Source organism: Peromyscus eremicus, chromosome 15 (assembly GCF_949786415.1).
Source record: "Peromyscus eremicus chromosome 15, PerEre_H2_v1, whole genome shotgun sequence".
Lineage (NCBI taxonomy): Eukaryota > Metazoa > Chordata > Mammalia > Rodentia > Cricetidae > Peromyscus > Peromyscus eremicus.
The window spans coordinates 9,086,482-9,096,347 of NC_081431.1; positions in this window are offsets into that span (position 1 = coordinate 9,086,482).

Sequence of the window (9,866 nt, forward strand, 5' to 3'; positions counted from 1 at the left end):
TAGGGGTAACATTCAGACATAATAAACATCTGTGAAATATTTTAGCTTACTTAGAGTAAAATGCACATTAAATGTGAACTTTAATATTCTGTAAGCAACAAATTATTTATCCATAAAATGTCTTTCAGAAAAGTTTGCTTTAGAGTGCATGTGTATGTATATATACTTGTGTTACATATAAGTATAAATAATATGTGAATATCCTGTTTATCAACATTTCCCCCAGAGGTCACTCTGTGCGACAGTTGGAAGTATGATTAAATGATCCAATAAATGGAAGTTACAGAGATACAAAGATGGGAGATTAACCAAGAATGGATTTCCTGATACAGAGTTCATTTTGTTGATTGAAGGTGTTTGTAGGTGGAGGGCTCATTGATATTAGTTACAAGTGTTGGCTTATTATTTGAGTAGAATGAGTCCCAAGCAGTGCAGGCCAAACCAAGAGAGCTTCCTGTACATCCTCACAGATCAAGGTAGATTACATCCTGCTTCTCCACAGGTGAACGTCTCGCTGTAGATCCACGTTTGTGTTTCAAGTTGCTTATGTGTCGTTTACCTAAATGCTTTGGATGTTTGCTATGTGCAAAACAATGGATGTCACTACGTTTCTGTCTCCCTTCCCCCACCCAAAGTGACAAGGGGACAACGAATATTGGAGATGAGATATGGGTGAAAGTGAGGGCAAATTATTCACAAATGAAAATTGGGATGCTGGATAGGAGAGTCTAATTGTCAACACAAGGCCACCTGCGATCACCTGCAAAGAATCTCAGGAATTTTCTCGATCAGGTTGGCCTGTGGGCATGTCTGTGGGAGATTATCTGGATTGTTAATTGAGGTGGGAAGACCCATCCTCAGTGTGGAGAGCACCATTTCATGGACTGGGCCCTTCACTGTAGAAGAGTGAAGAAAGCTAGCTGATTTAACCAGCAGGCGAGCAAGCAAGGACACGTTTATTCTCCCTTTGCTCCAGACTGTGGATATGATGTGACCAGCTGCTTGAGTCCCATTTCTGACTTCTCTGCAACGGTGCATTGTGACCTGGAATTATAAACCAAATAAGCCCAGTCCTCCCCTAAGGTGATGTTGGTCAAGTTATTTTATCACAGCAACAGAAATGAAACTAGAAAACCAGGAAAGTACGTTTAATTAACATAACAAAGAAGAAAGTGAATGCTCTAAGAAACCAGAAGTAATGATGTAGAGCATCTGGGATTAACCAACTCTGAATCCTAAATCTGCACATTAGAGATGGCTGAAATAAGTAAGCTAATGTGTAGAGAGCATCTGACTGGCTTTGAATAGAGTAGTATTTAGTAAGTGGTAGGTGCATCACTCACTCCTCCTCTTTCCTCCTTCCCCTCCTCCTCTTTCTTCCTCCTGACACTATTCCTGTAACTGTGAGAATTATTACAATTCATCATGAAAGATGAATCTTAAGTGAGATCTGGTAAGGGAAAGACAGAGACAGAGATGAGTTAGAGGATGAAACTGAGCATTCAGCTTTCATGTGATGAAAGATGCAGAGCAGACAATCAGGCTTGCAGGTGCTGGGGTGTGGCAGTTCTTCCTCGTGTGCCCTTTTCCTAGGGCATCTTAGGGACTTGGAGAACCTCCTGGTCTTCTCTGTTGGGAAGATCTCACCAGCAAGTGGCTGTTATTGGGGCAGAACCAAAGTCTAATTCAAGCTTTGATTTCAAGCTTTGACAATGTAAGCTTGTCTCCTTGAAGGGCAGAATTTTGCCCTGTGAATCTGGAAAATAATTGTCTCTGTTACAGAAATTCGAACTTCAAAGAACTGACCATTGTATTTTAGATTAGATTAAATTATCTTATTTAAAATTCTGTTCCTTTGGACAATGGAACTAATATTTTCCTCTTTGGATAGAAAGATCATGTGACCCAGGTTTACATTTCACTTTATCACATTGGAGAATTTTTTTCTTTCTCAATATTTTTAGAGTGTAAAAAGTGGACGCTGAACCCCTAGGGCTAAGACAAGGTTGAAGCTTTAAGCATGCTCAATTCAATTTCATCTTCCTGGGCTGTGATTAAGCAGCAAGGGAATCGCTGTTAATAGCCTGAGGTTGGACAGAATATCCTGGTGCTCTTGATGATTTTGGAGTTTAAGTAGGACATTTTTATATTTCAGTGTGTTCCAGCCTTCTGGCCAACACTCAAGTATCTGTCACAATGGAAGGGAGGGAGCTGGATCAAAGATAATGCGCTCTGGACTATGCAGTAGGAGCTGTGGGGCTCTCATTCCAGCATGCCACTTACTTGGCAAGTCCATGTGACCAATGGAAGGACTCCACCTTTTTGAATTTTAGTTTGAGAACCATATGGATTTGTGAGCTCGGAAAATACAAATATCACTTATTACAAAGTTCTACAATTCACAGTGATTCCTCTGATATTTTTGTACTTGTAGAGAAATTTCACTTTCATAGTAGAGACCAAACACATATATTACTTGAGTGATTTCGGAGGTCATTCATAATAAAAAGCTAGTAAATGACTACTGTGATTGTTATCTGTAATCTAGATTGTATCATATGTTGATGCAATATCATATCACCATATCAACATATGACATGATCTAGGATCCCCTGAAAAGAGAGAATCACGAGAGACTGCAGATCAGGTTGGCCCGTGGCCGTGTCTTTGGAGATTGTCTTGACTGCATTAATTGGGGTGGGAAGGTTTTCCTATTGGGGTTTCTAGACCCCAAGCACATGCATGAAGATTTCAGCAAGAGGAAGATTCTAAGAGGGCCTGTGGAATCTTATTTTTTTTTTTTATGCCTGGACAACATTGACAAGGCACAGCAAAGCCCTTGAAGAATTCGATTCCCTGGGCTTGGGTCCCGGACTGTACAAGAGTAGAGAAAGGGAACTGAGTGCAGGTATGCATACATCTGTTCTCTCTGCTCTTGATTAGCTATGTCTAATGAGTAATTCTGTGATGATGTGGCTGGCTGCTTTAAGTCCCTGCCTATAATCTCTGCAGTGATGGACCATGACCTGAAACTGTGAGCCAAATGAACCCCTCCTTTCTCAAAGTTGGTTTTGTCCTGGTATTTTATCATGCCATCTGGAAAAAAAGCTCAATCAATGACTATGTTAGATATTAATTACCTCAATTAACTTAACCTCCACAAAAGCTTTGGAATGATTATTATTATCCTTATTTTAGAAGTAAATCCCTATCCATGACTTAGACTTTCCCAAATGACAATCTGATCTTCAGCTAACTACGATTCCTCTTCCCGACTTCCTTTGCACGTAGACGTTCAGACCAGTTACTTTTCCGTGATGAAATGTCCAGTAGTAACAACTTCAGGGAAGATTGATTTTGGCTCAGACTTCAGAGGATTCAGTCCATCATGGTGGGGAAGCCCTGATAGGGCAGTTCAGTCTGTATTGTGGATAGCTAGGATGCGGAGAAAGTGATAGGAAGTGGCCACTCCCAAGAATCCATCTTCATTGACTAACCTTCTCCAGCTAGGAACTGAATCTGAAAGTTTCCTGAATGTTTCAAATACCATCACTAGCCAAGAACTAAGTGTCAAAAACACGAGCCTATAGATGGCATTTCAGGTTCAAACAGTTACAGTGTGGTGTGGCTGGGATATGGTCAATGGATGTAGCTGGGAGGATTATATGGAAGTTTCAGGGAACTTGAACAAGAAAGCATTCCTTCTCCGCCCCATTTTAGATCATTCTTGCTCTCACCCTTATCTTCTCCTCTGTCTGAGGTACCTGAAATGCAGATTTGAAACCCAAGTCTCTCGAGGCCACGTTGAAGTTTGAGGAAGACGCTTGCTCGGCCCTTAGGGCTGCAAAGTCACCTTGACACCACCATGAGGCTGAGCCTTTATAGCCTTAAATGGCACACATTCATATAACAGAGCAAGAAAGTTTTCTAGTATGTGACACAGATCCAATCTTAATAATAGGAGCATATTGTCTAAGGCACATTATTATTAAATGAAAAATATCAGTTTTCCTGTAGTTGGCTTTTGTTTTTTAAATCTCTGGGGGCCTGCCACCCAGCTCCCAAATAAATACACAGAGACTTAGACTTATTCATAAGTTATCAATGCCCAGCTTTTTACTTTTCTTTATTACACACACACACACACACACACACACACACACACACACACACACTGTTTCCTTCCTACTCTGTGACTGGCTGGATGGCTGAGTGGCTGGCCCCTGCATCCTCTTTTTCTCCTTCCCACTCTTCTCTTTTCTAAATTTCTCTTCCTCTTTGTTCTCTCTGCCTGGCAGCCCCACCTATCCCTCTCCTGCCTAGCTATTGGCTGTTCAGCTCTTTATTAGACCAATCAGGTGTTTTAGGCAAGCAAAGTAACACAGATTTACAGAGTTAAACAAATGTAACATAAAAGAATGCAACACATTTTTGCATCGTTAGACAAATATTCCATAGCATAAATGAATGTAACATATCTTAAACTAATATTCCACGACATTTTTTCATCTGAAAAAGCCCAAGTCCATTATCACTAACCTCAGAAGAAGAGAACTCTTTTTTTCCCCACAATGTTGGGTGTTTAAGGTAGGCATGCTTTATGCTGGGCAGTGGTGGTGCACACCTTTAATCCCAGCACTCAGGAGGCAGAGGCAGGTGGATCTCTGTGAATTCAAGGCCAGCCTGGTTTACAGAGTGAGATCCAAGATAGGCACCAAAGCTACACAGAGAAACCCTGTCTCAAAAAACAAAACAAAACAAAAAAAAAAACAACAAAAAAAAAGGTAGGCATGCTTTGTCCTTGGAGACAGTTGACATCATGTCCAGTTAGTCTGTTCTAATACATTTGACTAGAGTGGATCATGAATTGGTTCTAAACTCCAAGGACATGTATACAGTAAGAGGAAGAGTCTTAAGAAGGATCTTTTTATGCCTGGGTAACATGGATAAGGCACACCAAAGCTCTTGAAGAATTAGATTTACATGAAAATGATCTTGAGCTGCCTTGGCCATGTATGTGAAGGAAGTGCCCTTGAAGGACTTGCTGCATGGCTGGGCCTGTGTCTGCACAGGAAGCTGCATTGCTGGGGGCTGCATACACATTACATCACCTGCACAGTTCAGACGGGGATTACATGATATTTCTTTGGCTATGCAAAGTAAGTGTGGGTCTTAATTATCTGCAGGACACTCCAGTTCCAGTCCCAGCACCAATCAATAAAACAATGATCAAGTGCTTTCCCTTGTAGATGACGAAGCAGGGAGGAGGGAGGATGATCATTTCCTGCAGACAACTTGATCTCCTACTTCCTCATTCCAAGAGAATTCATCAAAGAAGTTATTAAGTTTCACAAGAGCTCATTAGGGAGACACTCTAGTTATAAATATTGGTAGTTTTATATAGAGTAAAAAAATTATCTTATAGAATAAACATAGATAATAAAATAAATATATAAAATATATAAACAATCAACCACTATGCTGGAAAAATACCATTTATATAGCAATTAAAAAAAAAAAACAGGACTGAGGAGATGGTTCGTGGCTAAAGGTGAACAGTGCCAGGCCTGAGGACTTCTCTTTAGGACTCACACGACACAAGGGGAGGAATGTTCTCTGACCTTCACCAGCATGGCTTGGCACATGGACACACACACACACACACACACACACACACACACACACACACACTGAATAAACGTGACTAAGGAAAAAAAAAGAAGAAACCAAACCAACAAATCAAAGTAATATCAATCTGTAAGGGTAGCTTTATCAATAAATATACTAGGCTTTTAAGAAGAAAATTCAAAATTATCGGAGCTCTATAAAAGTTGATTTAAAACAACACCAATTATATTTCTCTGTAAGATGGTGACTATCACAAAGGATTGTGTTTTCTAAATTAATTTTTGGTGATACCATTCTTATCAAAGTTATATTGGAATCATATGACTAAAATAACTTCCAGGTTCAACTACTAGAAGAATCTTAATGAAAGTAACCCTGACTTTGAAATTATAGCTCAACAATTGAGAACTTGCTTGGAGTACGTGGGCGATGAGTTCCTTTACTTAGGAACAGCTTGATGGGGGTGGACGTTTAGGTAAAGGAGATAGTCCCAGGAGGCATTTAAAAAATATATATATATTATTTTTAAATTTATATGTGTGGGTGTTTTCCTTGTATGTATGTCTGTGCATCACATGCACACCTGGTGCCCACAGAGGCATGAAGAGGGCATTAGATCCCCACAGAGGCATAAAGAGGGCATTAGATCCCCACAGAGGCATAAAGAGGGCATTAGATCCGCACAGAGGCATAAAGAGGGCATTAGATCCCCACAGAGGCATAAAGAGGACATTAGATCCCTTGAAACTGGAGTTAGAGGCGATTGTGAGCCACCACGAATTAAACCCAGATCCACTGGAAAGGAAGCCAGAGCTTTTAACCTGTGAGCCATCTCTCCAACCTCAAGGAGGGCTTTGCTTTGGTGTCCCTAAAAGACTAAAGCTATGAGTTTAGTATCAAACTTTTTTTGTTGTTTATTTATTTATTTATTTATTTACTTTTGTGTCTGCATGTGTGTGAACACCTGTATGCTGTGGCCTGTATGTGGAGTTAGATGACGACTTGAAAGTCAGTTTTCTGCTTCTACCACGGGGGAACCTAAGGATTGAACACAAGTCACCAGGCTTCACGGCAAACGCCTTCACCTGCTGAGCTATCTTGCTGGCCTAGAAAACTTTATTTTTTAAAAAAGTATTTCTTTTCACTTTCTGTGTACACATATATGAGTGTTTTGCCTGCACAGATGTATATGGACCACATGTGTGCCTGGTGCTTGAGGATGCCAGGTTATCTGGAACTTAGTTACGGACAGATATGAGCTGGGTGCTGGGAACTGGACCTGGGTCCTCATCAAGAGCAGTAAGTGCTCTGAACCACTGAACCATCTCTCCTGCTCCCCTCTCTCACCCCAACATTCTCGATAGAAATCTGTCTAGGCTCCTGACAAATGCCAATGTGAATTTTCTCCATGCATTTTTTTTTTCTGTAGGCCTCAGTGGATTCTCCAAAATGATATTTCCAAGAGACTAAGCATCCTCCTGGTCCACAAGGACTGAGCATATCTGCTGAGAGGGTCCATGTTTCTAAATGTTGCCCTCTTCCGAAAAAGAAAACAGGAGTGAATGGAGAAGAAGTGACCTCAAGCCAGAAGCAGAGAAGATAAACCACCTTTTCCATGAGAAAGTAAGAAGGTGATGTTAGGAAAGCTCCCCTAGGGGACAGAAAGGGAGGGAAACTGGGCCCAGAATGGACATCCACAGTGAGCCGTGTAAAATCAGGAAGTACTGTGAATCAAGTGACGGAGTCTTTGCTGGTACTGAGAGGCACTGAAAGGGAAAGGGAAAGAAAGCCATAAGGAAGCCTTATTTGTTTTGTTGTCCATCTGTTTATAATCTACTAACTTTCAGATGAAAGCTGATGGATACAGAATGAAGGATAAAACGAGAAAGCCATTGTGTGCCACCACGATTGAAAACAATGCTGTGGATAGAAACCAAAGTCATTTAAAAATCTGTCAGGTAAGCAGATGCTTAGCCTCATGACATCTTCTCACAGACTGTGTTTTAACAAGGCAGTTATAAAAGGACCCCAAAGGACAGAGACATTTGGCCAACAGTAACTTAACTAGGTGGTTCAAGTTCGCATCCCTAAAACGGGGCCAGCCCAATTTGGGTGCTTTTTGACAAAAGACCCATGCCACTTTAAATGTATCCCTGAGAGAACCCATCGCTTGAAACCTACCAGGGAGTAGGAACCAGACAGAACTGACTGGAGGGGCGTTCAGCAGGACAATTAGTTTGTATTCTGGGAATCGTGCTTCCTCCTCGCCTTTCCTGTTCAATAAATCTTTGGGTTCTGCTGATTTCACTTCTTAAATATTGCTAGAATCCATCCACTGCTCCCAACTCTCTGTTACATCATCTCACCTAATTGTTAAAACGTTTGCTGCCTGTGCTCCCCTGAATCCGTGCTTCACAGGTTAGCCTGAGAGATCTGTCTATGACATAAATCCATTCATGCCACTTTCCCTCGGCGAAGGCTTCTGAGGCTCTCATCAGCATCCGTGCATCAGTGTAGACTGTCTCACAACATCTGTGCCTTCTATCTGTATTTTCTGTCCCCAGTGGCATATTCTTGTGACTTGATGACTTTTCCTAGTTTCTGAGCTGAGATATATTCTGTTTTTTTTTTTAGTAAGATTTATTTTATTTTTTATTTATGCATATGTGTAGGCACATGTACCTGCATAAATTTATGTGCACTCTATGCATGCAGGTAGTCATGGAGATCAGATGCTCCCTGGGAAATGGATACAGGTGGTTGTGAGCCACCTGATGTGGGTACTGGGACCTGAACCTTGGTCATTTGCAAGAGCTCTAAGTACACTTGAGTGCTGAGCTATGTCTCTAGCCTGGTATGTTCTGTTTTGCAGAAGCTTTATGAATAGGCCTACAAATTTTCTCTTTCTACACTCTCTAACCCCACCATTCTTTTGTGGATGTAAGCCCCTATTCAAAGTAGGTATTTGGACACAATTGGGATTTCTTTCTAAAAGCCTTTCTTACCCTCCTGCTCTACCTCATCCAGATCTCAGCAACAGGCTCCCTCCGTGTGAGTCTCACACATGGGATCTCAGCACTTAACATCAGTAACATGCTCCCTTTGTGTGAGTCTCACACATGGGATCTCACATGAGTGTTCACCATACCACATTGTAACTTTTTGTTTATTTAAGATCTCCCTTTAGCAGTCTGGAAGTCTCCTAAGGGGAAGGATCGAATCTGTCCTTTTCAGTGGTTTTATTACCTGATACCCACCACAGTGCACATCAGATAGCAGAAGTTGAATCTGCCTTTTTGATTGAAATGGACGGTCAACATGGCTGCGGTGAGACTAGAGGTCAGGAGAGTCCTTTTACAAAATAGCCCGTGTTCCAAATGGTGCAGATGGTGATGCTTACAAGGGGACAATTTTCTGAGCCCTCTCTTGAAAAGTCTCCTTTGGCGCCCAGCTCTTAGTTTCAGAATTATTCTCCGATACAAGGAATTGGGACTCTTTGGAGAAGTGGCTCACACTGTGGAGCCTGAATGCACAGGGGGACTGCTGTGGAATAATCCTTCTGGACACTATGAAGATGTGTTGCTCTCATTGTTAGGAAAAAGCTCATTGGCTGATGGGTAGGCAGGATTTTCAGGGCAGAGAAAATGCTTGGGAGAAGAAAGGCCGAGTCAGAGGAGATGCCATGAGTCATAGAGTGAGCAGAATGGGAAGTATGTACATTAGGTAAATAAGCCTCAGGGCAACACATAGATTAATAGAAATGGGTTGATTTAAGTTATAAGAGCTGGCTAAAAACAAGCCTAAGCTATCGGCCAAACAGTTATAATTAATATTAAGTCTTTGTGTGGTTTCTTTGGAGAGCAGCTGGCAGGACAGAGCTGTTTGTCAGTCTAGACAGAAAAATCTACCTTCAGGGTACCCACTCCCATCTGAACATTTCCTTGCATTCAGACTCTGTATGTTCTGGGTCTACACAGGAGGCTGAGGCAGGAGGATCATGTGTTCAATGCCAGCCTATGCTACAGAGGATGGTTTCAAGGCCAGTCTAAGTAACTCAGCTAGAGCCTGTCTCAGAAAAATGGAGGATGGTCTATGACTGTAGTTCAGCAGTAGAGTACCTACCTGGAAAAAGTGTATGTACTGAGAGAGTGCCATGTTGAAGACACAGAAGTCAACCAATGGGGGATCTGAACGGCTAATAAATAGCTTTGAACTATATAGCCCCAAAGCTAAGATGT